The 16,186-nt window shown below is 35.8% G+C and overlaps 1 long non-coding RNA gene across 13 annotated transcripts in view; it reads left to right on the forward strand.

Moving 5' to 3' along the window:
• LOC106871257 (uncharacterized) overlaps positions 1 to 16,186 on the forward strand; it is a 413,124-nt gene that overhangs the window by 346,186 nt on the left and 50,752 nt on the right. For 12 of the 13 annotated variants that reach the window (XR_008266341.1, XR_008266336.1, XR_008266342.1 and 9 more), the window contains one exon: positions 3,564 to 5,277. The exons of the other annotated variant lie outside the window; for it this stretch is intronic. This is a non-coding gene — a long non-coding RNA (uncharacterized LOC106871257). Of the gene's footprint in view, positions 1 to 3,563; positions 5,278 to 16,186 lie in introns of those variants that run through there. 13 annotated transcript variants of the gene reach the window in all.

Consider the following 16,186-nt stretch of genomic DNA (forward strand, 5'->3'; position numbering starts at 1 on the left):
TATATATATGTGTAAATACGAGGTTTATTCTGGAAAAGAATACATAGCTGGATGCAACTTTTTTATAAGCTGACATAAGGCATTCAAATTGCATATGCTGGTGGTATGACCGTTCCTCTAAACAGGTTCTACAGAACATAGTCTCCATTACAAACCAGCCATTTGTGCCATCCTTGAATCCAATTCTAGAATGCTTTTTGGGAAATCAGGTGTGCACATTTCTATCCACTTCCTGCTAAGACGATTGTTACTCCGACAAAAGTAGAATCTATCTTCTTAATATCCTTAACAGTGCAATTCAAAACCTCAAAAACAACTTCATTGAGTATAGTACACCCATCCCAAATTATCATTAACCACCGCTTTAGCATTTTTGCTGTTCTTGGTGTGTCAACAATTCTGATGTTTTAATGACATTTTAAATGCACTGTAAGCTGTTTAGATTAGGCGGTATTAATGTCAGCAATACACGAAGAGGAAACTACTGCTGCAATTTTCCCATCATTCTTTGCTTCAGTCAGCTGTAAGTGTATATCTCGATTTTTCCTTCCAGGTATGTCAAAAATGAAAATTATTCGTTTCTATTTTCCCAATTTGATGAACATTTCTGTTGAAGGTTCTTTGTGATAATCATGTGGCGTAGTTTCACTTCCAGCCATAAATCAGCATTGTAGCAGAGTTCTCATTGAACTTCTGCATTTGGGAACTTGAGATCAGTTACCTTAAAGCAAATAATTTTTTATGCAATTGCAAGTCGACGAGCTGGCAGAATCGTTAGCACGCCGGGTAATTGTTTAGCGGTATTTCGTCCGTCTTTATGTTCTGAGTTCAAATTCCGCGGAGGCCAACTTCGCCTTTCAAGCTCTCGGGGTCGATAAAATAAATACCAGTTAAGCACTGAGGTCGATCTGGTCGAGTTATCTCCCCCGCCCCGAAATCGCTGGCCTTGTGCCAAAATTTGAAACCAACATTTATGCAATTTTCAGTTTTAAAGCTGATTGTTAATGAACTGCAGCCGTCATTGTTACCTTTCACTGACCATCTCGTTGTAAAACGCTTAGTCTGAAATATGTTTTTCTCTGCCTCAAGCATGACAATCCACTACTCTAAGCTGATGGAATGAATCTGGTCCTCTTAACTTTATGTATGACTAGCCTTAAGATGAAATATCCCTCCTGACTACAATGAAATATGTAGACACTTTAGAAATTATAGTTAGCTGTAATATGTCGGTAAGTTTCAATAGGGATTCATTAATTCCTTCTTAAACATTTTGCTTACTTCCAAGTGTAATACGAATGCACTTGATAACAGTATATGAGTATATGTGTTGCTTTAGCAAGGAAAAAAGAAAATTAAGCTGCGTGTGTAGTGTCCCTTGTGGTAATGTATGCATGTTTCTCTGTAGAAATGCATATATGTTTGTGTGTGTATTGTGTCAAATTGTGCATGAAATACACTCACACTCATTCCATCATACAAACACATGAATACACACACACACACACACACATATGTACCACATATTTGTAATTGTCTTTCTCTGTGTCCCTATCTTTGACGTCAACAAAAATTCAACCAATCCTGAGTTGTAAGCAAACTCACACGTACACAAAGAATAAGAAATATATGTGTGTATAAATTAATACAAATATAGCAAATAGTACTAAATGGAAACGATGGGAAACCAGAAAATATGCACTGTAGAGAGAATATGCCTTTATATGGCATTTCCTTATGGTAAGTACATGATGTGCATTATTTATGTAGTGCATATATAATTTCTTCACACATTTGTCTTCAATCTCCAACAGCTATGGTTTTGGTCACCTACAGAGATATTTATAAACCTGTAGGTATAAGATGGTTGCCCGAGAAGAAAGTGTCATTTTGTATGATGCATGGTTAACGTATATACATAAATGTTCCTTCTTTTCACTCAACAAGTGTATAAGATAAGGTTTATAATGTATATTTACACAACTATACCTTCAACTGGTGTATATGATGGTGTATACATAATGATTCATATACATAATGGTTCATAAAGGGTATGTGATGTATAGTGAATGTGTATACATTAAAGATCATTCTTTTAAATCAATTGGTATTTAATATCCGGTGTGTGCCTCAAATTTTTCATGGGGATCCAATAACATTGAAGACACTTCGATCAGAACAGATTTTTTGAAGACTGTTTTTTGACTGTTTTTTTTTTACAGCATATCCTATAACATATCTCAAATGTTACTTGGACAGTAGATGAAATACTAATGTTTATCTGTTTCCGGTTAAGCTCTCAGTAGAATGAATTTGCATATCATTTAAATATCTGGTTGATGGGATATAATTTCAGTCTATCCGGATACTTTCATATATTTTGACTCTTTGGTTGTTTAGTTTTATCATCTCTTCTAGTTAGTGCATCTTCTTATGTCTCGTTTAAATTGATGTGAGTCCATCATCAGATAATTATACACTTGCATTCATTGTGTTAATTTCCTGTATTATTGCAAAACCATTTCTCAACTTAGTGATTTTCATTGCGACTCTGAAGTTGATTACTAGGTGCTTGCTGGTTGTCTTTCGTCTGTTGACATTGTTTGTTGTAAGTACCAATTCCATTCTATAAGGTATAGATATGGCTAACATCTGTGGCATCATTATTTTACGTGTTCCTCGCGTTCTAGCCTTCTTTAACCCTTTTAAATCACCCACATGTTTCTGTATATTTCAGCATATTTGATTATTGGGTTTATTTTACCCATCGTTTATTACTACGTTCTCTTTCTCACTGAGTAGGTACTACGTATCTGCATGCACTCATTGAGGTTTGAAGAATTATTAGACTACGTGATTAGACACGGCTCAGTCACAGAAAGGAGAGTTGTACCTATAACCCTTTCTAGAGACTCCAATATATGGTGGAAAGAAGGGAAGAAGTTAACCTTAGTTTTTAATCCCAGGGATTTGGTCCGAGTTGTTTCAAGAAACACTGCATAAACTGATCCAAAGAGTAGTAAGTCGTGGTGAGAGCCGTGCTAAACAAAACGACAAAATGACTTCTATTCAAATTAAATATACCACTCAAAGTAAATGTATCTTTATACGGTTAGAAAACATAACAAATGATATGCTATATTCACTTAATGTGATATTCTAAAGTCTTCCTCAATTGCATCGCAATTCAGTTGTTATCACCTGAGTGGTTGATCTCATTTGGTTGTCTAAATGTCCAGTAATTTAGGTAATAAACCATTAAAATGAGGTCATTATTATCGTGAAGCCAAATATGGGGTAGTGGCGAAAATGAAAGAGCTTCAGATCAAATACTACGCAGTATTTAGTGACGTTTCATTACGCACTCAGTTTAAATCCTACTGACAGAGTGAAAGGCCATGTTGAGTGGATAATTACCAGCAATATGATGGGAGTCAACAGGATCGATTATGCTCTGTTCGTCACAAACTCATAGATATTTGCCAATAAGAGTAATCATTATATAGAGAATAGTTCTAAACAAACTTTTTATTTAGTTTTTTTTTCTTTTCGAATCTTTACAGATAAAGACAAAAACATGACACCAGGAATTCGACCGTTCGATTAAGTTAGACAAACACAAAAATTGTTCCAGTCTCACATCTCAACAGCAATGCTCAATTTTATAATCTTATCACGAAAGCAGTTATTTATAGGGTTCGTAAATGATCAATGTTTTTGGCAGGTAAGTGAAAAACATATTGCAATATGTTTATGTCAGAATAATTTGTGCTGTTAATGACACCAAGTCACACATTTTTGATAAGCTGATTTTTATACACAAAGAACAAGCTGTCCATTTTAGTGAACGGGTCAGTTTCATATGGCTTACATATACAGAGATAATTTTAACTGACTTTCTACGCTTTGTATGAAATAAGATATGCCAAATTTTTTTATGTACAAAATCGTGAAATTGTAACTTATTGGGTCCCCCATTAAGTTTTTCTGGCCTGAACAATGGCAATAACGGTTGTCGTGTCTTATATAAATATGTATAAAATCATATATATGTATATATATACTTACACGCATACAAACACGCATAAATATATATATATATATACATACATATATATATAAAACAAACAAAACTACAAGTGAATGAAACACCGTTCAGTGATATACCAACTATGTTGGTGATAGGCGTTGTCAATATAAACTATGAAACTTCCCTATTTAGAGCTGTACCCACTTAAAGATGTAGTTGTTAAATATCTTTTTTGTACACACTGCGCCATATTAACGTCGTGATCTGCAACTGTTAGGTTTTATATCAAATTGTACATTTGGCGGAAGTGATGGATATTTAACAGTGGATATGAGCATTTAATAGAAGGTCGGACACATTATACATCGATATCTATAATATAATCATGCATTGTAGATTAGAGTTCAAATGTAACTATTTCAAGTGTATTATCCATTTGCATTCATGATATAATGTACGTGTGTGTATACTTTACGTTAGTCAATGGACTTATTTCATCTGTGCCTATGCCATAGCGCCAGTATTGAAGGTCATTAAATAATAGTTGATGTCATTCGAGAGCGATGGAGGTTATTTATATGTGGAAGCTGTTTGACAATGGCAATATACATTTACATTTGATAGTGGAGTACTTTTGATAGTAGTAGAGAGTATTCAGAGAAATAATGAACATATAACAGAAATGAAGAAGGTGATGCACTTTTGACAATAGTGAAGGACATTTAAATATTAAAATTTTAACCTTAAATATTTAAGTATCCTTCACATTTGATTACTGGAGCAGAAACCTTAGTGTTGGAAGGTTCAAGTCAATAATGGAGAACTTTAAGGTGTAATGAAAGATACTTGACAGATAGGATATTTGACGGAAATAGCGGACATTTAGGTCGTCTGTTACTATTGTTTACAAAATTGATCAAAAGAAGGGTTTTGAGTAAATTTGACAAGAGTGTTAGACTTTTAACCGATGCAGTGGACATTTAAAAGCAATGGTGAACATTTCACGGAGGGAGTGGTAATTTGGCAGTGACGGTAAACATTTGGCCGAGGTGATGGATATTTAGTAGTCATTATGAGCATTTGACACAAGGTCAGACATTTGTCAAAGTTCTTATTTGATAAACACGGTGGACATGCGATTGTGGTGGTATACAGTGAAGGACACTATTCAACTAAAGCAATGGACATATGAAAGCGGTTTTTAATCTCTTTTACGTATCGAATAAAATTATAATTTCATGAAAGAATATACACGTTTTTGTTTGTTATTTTCTTCAGTATTTAGTGCATAGCCAGAGTTGTATAGTATGAGCTAAGCTTGCTTCTGACTGGGTTCACGATCTGGTTTCAATAATTGGTTCCTAGCAGTTTTCTTTGTATATATCGCTTATATCATTGCAAAACACATAAACACCAAACTGCATTTCACCTCACAGCTATATCTCCAGCTTGAGAATCTGGCTGTAGTCAAAAGAGGAGGACAAATGAGCTTCCCTTAACTGATTCAAAATTTTGGAACATTTGCATTATATAAGAGTGGGAGTATATGTTCAAGTATAAATGCACACACATATATTCTTCTATTCTTTTACTTGTTTCAGCCATTTTACTGCGGCCATGCTCACCACCTTAAAGGTTTTTAGTCAAACAAATCGACCCTAGGACATAGTTTGTTAAAGCCTAGTACTTATTCGATCGGTGTCTTTTGCCGAACTGCTAAGTTACGGTGATGGAAACACACCAGCACCGGTTGTCAAACGGCGATGCAGGAGGAACAAACACAGACACAAAAACACACACATATAGATATATATACGATAGGATTCTTTCAGTTTCCCTCTACCAAATCCACTCACAAGGCATTGGTCGGCCCGTGGCTATAGTAGGAGATATCCAATGTGCCATGCAGTGGGACTGAACCCGGAACCATGTGGTTAGGAAGCAAGCTTCTTACCACACAGCTACATCCACGCCTATGTGTGTGTGCATGTGTGTATGTGTGCGTGCGTGTGTGTGTATGTGCGCGTGTGTGTATTTGTGTGTTTATGCATGTATCTATGTGTCTGTGTCTTGTCCTGTTACTATGGAAAATATCTACAGAAGCAAGCAGAATGGAGAACAATGCAAAGGTGAAAAGAAGAAGAGGTAATCACTGGAAAATGATCGAACTTACAGTAACTGATTAGATGGTCAGGTGTGGCAGGTATCACGCCCGGTTCAGTAGCAAACAGTAATGAACACTTTGTCTTAACCCTTTGAGCCTTGACCCCCCTGAACTTTATTTGACCATATACCTGTCTTCCTGATGCGCTCCACCGGTACAGCGGTGCTACGGTATAGAGAAAAATAAACCGGTGTTACGGGCTCAAAGTGTTAATCCACGAGTTGTTACAGAGGAAGCCAGCCTGATGATGGTCATTGTCCGCTGTTTTGGACTTGTGGATTCTTCGGGTTGTCGTTTCTTTCATCAACCTTTTTGAAGAGAGCATAGTATGCTTTGTAGGGAAGTTTTGCTGTAATTTCTTGTAGGGCGAGCGTAGGGGAGGCTTGGTATTTGCTAAGTGTACGTAATTAATTAGTGTTTAATAGGTTTAATCAGATAAGCCCTGTTCCCTCAAGCTTGTGGAAAATGGCATTTCAGACCATATGGTCCCAAGAGACACAGAGTATCTAAAACTACATTATCCAATATATCATTCTCATTTTTTTGAGGCAGTAGATGATTTGAGAAATATATAGTGCTATTCCTTGTTGATTCAGAGAACACATAAAGGTACCCTTCTTTATTTGACATGGCGGGTAGGAGCTGAAGTCACAACTAAGTGAAGCGGGGTTATGAAAGTTAAGTATTTTCGCTGTGGACACACACAAACATACAATCACATACGAATACATTTCGTCGGTTTGGGCGTATAAATGTCGAAAAGTTCGGTAGAGACATTTTTCTTCTTATCTTCATGTCACTTGAGAGACGCTAATGCCACGAAAGATTTGCTCCCTGGATCACAATTTGAGCATGTGGGAGTGTTGTCAAGCAACTTGGCTTGTTCATTTTTCTCCATTATGATTATTTTATCGCCATTGGATCTGTGTACAATAGAGATGGCAGAGTACTGAGACAGGGCTCATTAGATTACCGATGATGGTTTGCTTATGGTGTACATGTACAAAACCAGCCGCAATATCGGAAGGAATCCATTGCAGAAAAGTTGGAGCTTTGTGTACTGCTGCGAACGGCGTTTCTCTGGTTTTATTTCGGAATAATCTGCTAGAAACGTGCTTTGACGAGACATTTAAAGAGGTTAAGCGGTCATAATGGCCATACGACATGACTGTGACCAACCCAGTAATTCTAAACTACCAAACTATTGCTGGATAGTCGCTGGCCCTTTGATAAATATCGTTTTTTTCCTTTTCGGTAATCCTCCAGTCACTTTATCCGGTTCACCCGGTGAGGGTGACAGAACAATCATGTAACAGGTTGTACTGGTTGACATGTTACAGCAGCGCTCTCGACACCACCCCCTAACACGCACGCATGCACAAACACACGCACGCATGCACAAACTCACGCACGCATGCACAAACACACGCACGTATGCACAAACACACGCACACACATATATACATAAGTTAATTGAGAGTCTATTAGAGCAGAATGCTACAAATGTGCACTTTATTTCGCTTTTAACAGAACTTATCGTAGCATTAATGTAGCATTGAAAGTTGTCCTTTTATAATTATATTGTGAAGAACAAGTAGCGAGACAAAGTAGAGGGCTGGTAGCAGAGGGGGTGAAGATGTTATATATCATTGTCTTAATGTAGTGAATGTAAATAATTTAAAGGAAACGAGAATTCCATTGAGAGATTGTTGTAAAGGGCAATGAATAATAATTTCAGTCTGGTCCTATATAAAAGGTGGTTGATTGTGCAATGAAGAAATTTTTTATAAAAAATTGCTATGTGATTAAGTTATAGAATTCCAGAAAGGCCAAAATTCTATAGACAAGAATATTTCCAAAAGTCTTCTTCAGTAGTTCGAGTCTGTTGCCATTCCTGTTGTCGATTTTTATTTGATTGTTCAGCTGGCGCTTGTACACTGTGGCTGATAATATTATTAAAACATAAACATATACACTTACGACAAAAGATTTCACATTTTGTAATATTCTCTACAGCTTAGTGATCCGAGCATTGAGATGGACGCGCATCGTAGAACATTATCAGCTGCGTGGTTTAGCGTTAATATTTAAAAAACGAAAATGGATTATGAAAAGTAGGGGCAAAAAAATAATTTTATCTTCAGATATTATTTTCTTGTAATGTATCGTAAAATGTTTAGGTAAAAGAAATGAAGATACCACAATGTGCAAGCGCTTTATGGTATATGCTTTTTATCTTGCATTAAATCTAAAAGTTGCATAATATAGATTGGTCTTTAGCAACTGAACTTCTTCAGCCAAAGGAGCTGTTTTCGAATGATGAGCATATTTCCAGGCCAGATCAGGATTAATTTCTACATTTGTTGTACTTCTTGAGAAAATGCTCCTTCATTTGGTGTGCAGTCAGTAGTAATTGCATAAATCTTACGCTATGTATCATTATATCGCTCAGATTGACCGTTTTCGTGAGGAATGTGCAATTTATTCCCAATTGTTTTTTTCTTTTAATTAACATTATATTTTAAAGACAAAATCTAAGATCTTCAGTCACTATGTATACAGCTGGATTGTTAGTAAAAAGAAATGATTGATTCGATCATCTAATTACTGGAGCATCATTGATATCTGAACATAGATACATAAATACATACCTTGAGTAATTATCGACAATAACCATTTGAAAACGACTCCTTTCGTTAGCCTCATAAATTTCATACACTGTTTCACGTATTAACTTTGTTCGGCAAAGCACGTTGATTGCTATAAGCACATTCTTTATAAAAGGCACACACTTTAGTTGCTTTATCTATGTTGAAAAGTACACTTTTGAATTTCACCGAATGATAAACCCGATGGAATTATCATTATATTCACGAAGTTGTTCATGAAATTACAGGGAAGAAAAATATTAAGAAACAAAACAAATTCTGGAAAAAGTATCAACAACATTCTTTATTTTGCAGAATAATACAATACATAAAAATAAATGATGACATTTTTTATTGCCAGAAGTTTATTCAGACAATCTCGATCGTTAGCGTACCAATTAATTACTTTTATTCCTTGAAGAACGCTTGTTGAAAATTAAAATAAAGTAGTTTGGTCTGATCATTTGTTTTGCAATTAACTAATGTCTCTACTTTCTGTCACTTTCAGTAATTGTTAGAACTTCCAATTCAATGCAAAAGTGTTTCAAGTTTAGTTCGTGGAAAGTAAGCTATAGGATGCTTCTTTTACAGCAATATAACAGAATGGGCATCACCAGAGGTATCTGTTTTCAAGTATAAATATTTCATATTCCTTACCAATTCTGTGTGTAGTCTTAAGGACACAGGATTTGAGACTATTCACTTTTTTTCTGATTTTGTAAAAAAGGTAATGGTAAACTGGTAAGCGTAACTTTACTTTATCTCAATAAAGTGGAATCCACCAATAATAATATATGCATTTTCTCATCAACATTTGAAATAACTTTCTTTATTAGGTAAAAGATAGTTCCTTAGTATTTCTAACCATTTGTAGATGGCTTTAGAGTTCCATAAGAAATGTTGTACCCTAGAAAGTAAATAGTTGTCATGTTCTATTCACACTCATCACACATTAAAGTAAGTTGGTAGTCTTTGATAGCTTTGTTAAACCTATTTAAACTTTGCTTATGTTCTTCCACACTTGTTCCACGTACAACAGCTTCATTTGTGTAAACAACAGTCACATTTAAATGATTAACAGTAATTATGTTATAAACTACTCTTTGCAAAGCAGCTACGGCATTCTACACATATAGTTTTCCATTACTTTCAAGCATTGTAAATAGATGATCATCAAAGTACAATGGTACTTGATATTCTCCAATGTTTTTTTTTTTAATCTTTTTGTCGATGCCTGTCCGAATAAATAACCTGAATATTGAGCAGCTTCCTTCTTCACAATTACGAAAATGTAAATATTCTGCTAACCGTAAGCGGATATTGGTGCACCATAGATGATATTGTATTCTGAAAACATCAATATGGATGAACAAACAAAACTGCAGATTACACTGTGTAACATGATTTTTGTCCTTGGGTAGCAACTGTTATTTCCTATTTGCTTAGTCCTAGAAAATATGAAAAATGGATAATATTTCCTTCAAACTTTGCTTTTGTAACATTTGTTCAAACCCCAAAGAACCCCAAGCAGCATATGGCTATGATATTCTCCAACTGCTCCTGCACATGATTAGAGAAGCACATATTGTTAGCCACCAAGGGACGTGCACAAGTGGTTAATATCAGGCAGCTGACAAGCAAATCTGTGGTACTGAGCAGAATATTTGCTATAACGATATTTCTGCTTCAGCAACTCAGTGCCGAATCTGTCTGAAATGCAATGGAAAATAAGTCAGTTTCAAAACATTGATGTCCAGGTCACAAAAGCAAAGTTTGAAAGGAATAGTAATCATTTCCTTTGATTTGTAGGTAAAAGCAAATAGGAAATAACACTTACTGACCGAAGACAAAAGATTTCTTTTACAACCTGAATAGTTCTAGTAGGACGATGAGGGCTGTTCGTTTTGCATGTATATCAAATACTTTTTTTTTGTTCTGTTCTGGCTGTTTAGCACCAGATCAACCTAGATTGCAAAAAACTTTCAATAAAATCTTTTCAAATCATGAACAAATCAACTGTTCGGATAGGATACTCCTAGTGCTACATTAGTCTGTGTTCTTACTTGGTCGTGTGGCTTGGTTCGAGATAGGCTACTCTGCTATTTCTAGGAAGTCAAGTAACCTCATATAAACACCTTTGTAGGTTCCATAAACTACACATAATAAGAGCAAGTGAAGAGTCATGGTTCTACCGGGTATTGAACCTTCGCTGTAGGTTCTATTCTCAGCTCGTTTACGAGATCCAAAATTACGACAACCGTTTCTTCCTGCCTCATACTAGTTACATCTTCCAACCTTACATCCTCCTATCTTATCACTATCACATTTACTTATCATACGACAGCTGCATCCTTCCATTTCACATCAGTCGCAACTTCCCACTAGTAGCACTCACATCCTATCACTTTACGACAATCATATCTTGCCTCCTTATGACTGTCGCATTTTTTCACTTTATGAATCAGATATACCTCCCTTTCCATAATCAGAAGCTCCGACCTTACAACAACGTCATCTTCTCACCTTACCAACTCACACCTTATCTCACATTCTACTAACTAAGGCAGTCACATATTCTCGCCTTACATCGGTCAGTATATTTACGACGCTTACATTTTTTCACATTACATCAGTCACGTCCTTTAACTTTACAATAAACACAGCCATGCACCAAACGCCAATCACGTTTCCACCATACGAAAATCAAATTCTTTCAATTTACGCACAGTGACATCTTTCCATCTTATGACACACATTCTCTCACATTATATCAGTCATTTCCTCTCACATTATGACAGTCATATACCTTCATCTTAAGGTAGGTACATATTTTCCATTTTACAGCAATAATATGTTGCAAATAAGAATATGACTGAATATTTTTAGGGGAAGCGGAAGAAAGATAGGAGGAAACACTCACAAAAAGAGAAATTGAGAGAGAAAGACGAATGAAAAACAGAGAAAGATATAGGCGTGAGAGGATATTGTATAAAAATAGTGCTTCTAAAGCAGAATCAAGGATGAACTGCAACGTGTTAAACTGCCCATTAAAGAACACACACACGTAAATACGTATTTGTAGGGAGATAAAAGTGGGAGATGACAAAGAGAGATAGAATGATTGTTCGTGTATATGTGTGATATGACAAGTATATGATATATATATATATATATATATATATATATATATATATATATATATATAAATAGAGAGAGAGAGAGATGGATGGATAGCTTGACAGAGACAGAGTTAGGAGTGAGTGTGAGAGAAAAAAAAGAGTTATATAGTAAATAACATGAGCCAACAGCAGTAAATTTCGACGAGATAAAAAAAAAGAAAAAAGAAACATGCGATAGTTACCATGCTGGAAAGAATCACCAAATTACATTACTCAATACTTATTCATACTATCGATATATTACAGATATTACAATAAGTGGCGAAAAAGTCTTCAAAATAAATCTTCTGTGAAATATTATGTGACGGATTAATTTTCTCCATTTCTCGTTTACTCCGGAAGTTTATCATCAATTTTAGCGGCAAAGTTACAAGACCAGTTTCACCACCGAAAGAAGATTGATGGCACAATTAGCGTCGTATCTGACTTGTTGTGTCATTTTTCTAGCCATTTAAGTAGGAGATAGTTAATGTGAAATATTGGAAAACACAATCTTCAATACAACCGTTGAAATTTCTTTTGCATTTGTTCTTTTCTATGTGATCGGTCACACATATATTATAAAGAGGTAAATGATGTAAAACATGAAAGGTAGGGTGTAGGACATCAGCCCTGAATACATTACATATTTCCGATGTGAGATCACATATTTCGATCTGTGTTAATTCAGGATGAATGAAGGACATGTTTACATTCTATTCCTTGGTCCTGACAGATGTATAGTTAGATTAAAAGTTAGAAAGATTTTGGATATTTTCTATACGCTCAGTCTATTCCTAAGCACTACATTCAGTGCTAATTTTTTTTCTGCCTATCTACGCCTTGATTTCATTCAAATGAGGATATCTTAACATTGGCACATGGTTAAACATTGTAAAGGATGGTTATAGCAGATTAAATGGATACCAATGCATCCTTAATGTATGAAAACCAAAGCAAACATTTTAAAAAAGAGAAAAAAATAGTTCGCCGCTAGAATCTGAACTTTAAAAAATTAGATGGACGAAACTAAATACTGAAGAAGCGTGTAATCTAATGCTTTGTTGATTTCACCGCTCAAATGACTATAAGTTTCGCTCTCTTATAATGTCTTAGATTAAGGAACAAAATCAAGACGTATACTGAGGAGAGGAGAATTGCTTGAATGTACGCTGAGACGTATTTTACTACCATAGTGGAATGAAAAATAAAGTCGACCCTGACAGTATTTGAACCCAAAATGTAAAGTAACGAGACTATATGCCGACAGACCAATTCTCTACCCTCACCTTTTCCTTAATTCTATTTGGAATACTTGCAAATGGACTGATCACCGAAATTTCCTATACAGAAGAATCTTTACTCGATCGAATCATTCTCGGTATCTTATATATATTGACTTTCTATCGGATGGAATGAGGACATTTGTGATCGGAAAAACAACTTCCATAACGCTTGAATATTATACTGGATTTAGGCCGGTTCTCTATTGTCAGGTGAAAGCGAATGTCGCTCGTCAAGTCGATAACGTTACAGACAACCAAATGGCACCGATGGTTCTTATCTTTCAAAGAATAAAGCGTCTGAGGTCAAAGCATTTAATTCCAAGTAGGCTGCATAGCATGTTATGCTACTAATGCAAAGTGTAGTCTAACAGTATTTTATAGTGTGGCGTACTACTATACCACAAGGTATACCACTATACTAATCGTATAACATTGCGTAGTATAGTAGTACACCTTAGTGTAATATAATAGTATACCAAAGTATGAGTTAGTAGTATGCTGAAGTGTGTCACAGTAGTATACCATTGTGTGGTACAGTATGTACTCTATTGTAGCATAATAGTATGCCATAGAGTGTAATAGCAATGCATCATTAGCTTTGTACAGTAATGTACCAATAATCTGTTATCGTGGTACAGAACAGTGTGCTGTAAGTATAAATATAATAGTGCATTTACTGTATGTCACAGTGTGGAATAGTTCCACATTGCAAGTGGCAGTGGCAGTACTTCAAAATTGACGAGTGTTTTGTTGGCTTATATGCGATAGATAGACAATCTATCCATAAGAATTTTTTGTCTACTGTTAAAATGCTGGAATTAAACACCGACGTATTGAATTATGAAATCGCATTAAATAACCATATTACTCCATCGAAGTTTTAATAATAATAATAATAATAATAACACTAATAATAAAAATCCTTTCTTTATTGGCCACAAGGGTCTAACACAAAAACAATTAGGAACAATACAAAACAAGGGACGAGTGGAGTTTAAAACAGAAAAACGTGTAAACAATAAAAATAAAAACAGTTAACAAAAAAATTTTAAAAAGACAAAATTCCCCAATAGGGTGGGGTTTCGCCAAGGGACAATCAAAGTACTCCACACATCCTGGTCACCCCGACTACCAAGAGCACGCCAGGTAGGCACCCCTCTTCTCCTCGACTGTTCCGGCTTATAGACGAATATTCAGAGTAGGCCCATTCACACGAACCATTTTCGCAGCATTCACCCACCTTTCAAAAAACTGGGAAGTGGGCAGTACTTCCCTCTCTACCGTCATTTTCCTTTTTAAGTAGAACTTGTAAAAGTCAATGAGGGCTAGGCCAAAGAGGAAAGTGTCTGTCTTCAGTCCTTTCGTTACCTCTTTCGCTGTAGCCACCAGGCAGGGGAAAACTGCCTTTCCCTCCCGGTGAAAAGAAGACGGCGGGGTGGTCAGAATGGACTTGGCTGATAATCAGATCCATCCTACACGAGACAACAGGTGTTTGACAAAGCTCCACAGGTCAGTAATGCATGGACACTGAACGGGTGCAAGCAGGACTGTTTCATCGCCCGGCGCACATCTCGGACAAGTCCGTCTGACACTACTTCTTTCCATATCTGTAAAGCTTGTCTCGAACCGGCAGAGCTCCGCGGTAGCACTGCCAGGCCAAGGGTTTCTGACAGTCATGCGGTAGCAGGTGACGGAAGTGATGTACGCATTCGCCACCTCCACCTGACCCTTCAGGAATAGCTTCTTCTCTGCCCATTTCTGGGTGAATTGGCTACCCTACTCGTCACCTCCCCCAGTTCTTGTCCACCTGGAGGTCTGGATCAAACTAGATCCCGAGCAATTTATATGTTCCACCATGTTGTATATTGGATTAAAGTTCTAACTGAGTTTATTTGGTGTTGAATATAGGCCCGCTAAGGCTAACCATACACAGGAATGACACGCCAGGTTCCTAGTGTTACTATTAACAAACTGAAACAATGTTTAAACGAAAAAAACGGCACCAAACGGGTGTAAATTAAAGCTTTAAACAAGACTTACTTTCGGACGTTCGAAAGTACGTCTGTCGTGTTCAGTAGTAAATTTAATTATAATAATGCTAATAATAATAATAATAATAATAATAATGATAATAATAATAATAATAATAATAATAATAATAATCATAGTAACAGCAGTTTCAATTTTTGGACACCTTAGTGTCGTGACTGTTTACAGCAGCACAACAGACCGAGTGAGAGAGGAGGGGAAGAGAGAGAAATAGAGGACGAAGAGGAAGAAGGAAAGACTCATCGATATTCCAACGTGGGGACAAATTTGTATATAGAAATACAAGTTTGACAGAGCATAGGTAGTGTGTATATATCTATGAACAACATCTCGAAGTTTTCACAAAGCTATAGGAATCTATCTACAAAGCATCATAACGTATTTAAGATATAGTAAACTATCTATGAATGAAACATCACATCGTAGCTAACGTACAGAAATCTATAAACGTCTTTAAAGTTTTAGCAATCACAGGAAATGATATTTCAGAGTTTGAAATAACAGTTATGGGCTTACACATTTTTGTGACTGTTTATAGCAGCACGGCCAATAACAGTTTCAAATTTTGACACATGGCCAGCAATTTCGGGGGATTGCATCAAACCCAGTGCTCAACAGGTACTTATTTTCATCGATACCGAATGGATGAAAGGCAAAGTTAACCTCTGCAGCATTTGAACTCAGAACATAAAGACAGACGAAATGCTGCTGCTGCTGCTGCTAATAATAATAATAATAATAATAATAATAATAATAATAATAATGATGATGCTGATGATGATGATGATAATAATAATAATGATGATAATAATAATAATAACAATAATAATAATAATAATAATAATAATAAT

The sequence above is a fragment of the Octopus bimaculoides genome, chromosome 20 (genome assembly GCF_001194135.2).
Source record: "Octopus bimaculoides isolate UCB-OBI-ISO-001 chromosome 20, ASM119413v2, whole genome shotgun sequence".
NCBI lineage: Eukaryota > Metazoa > Mollusca > Cephalopoda > Octopoda > Octopodidae > Octopus > Octopus bimaculoides.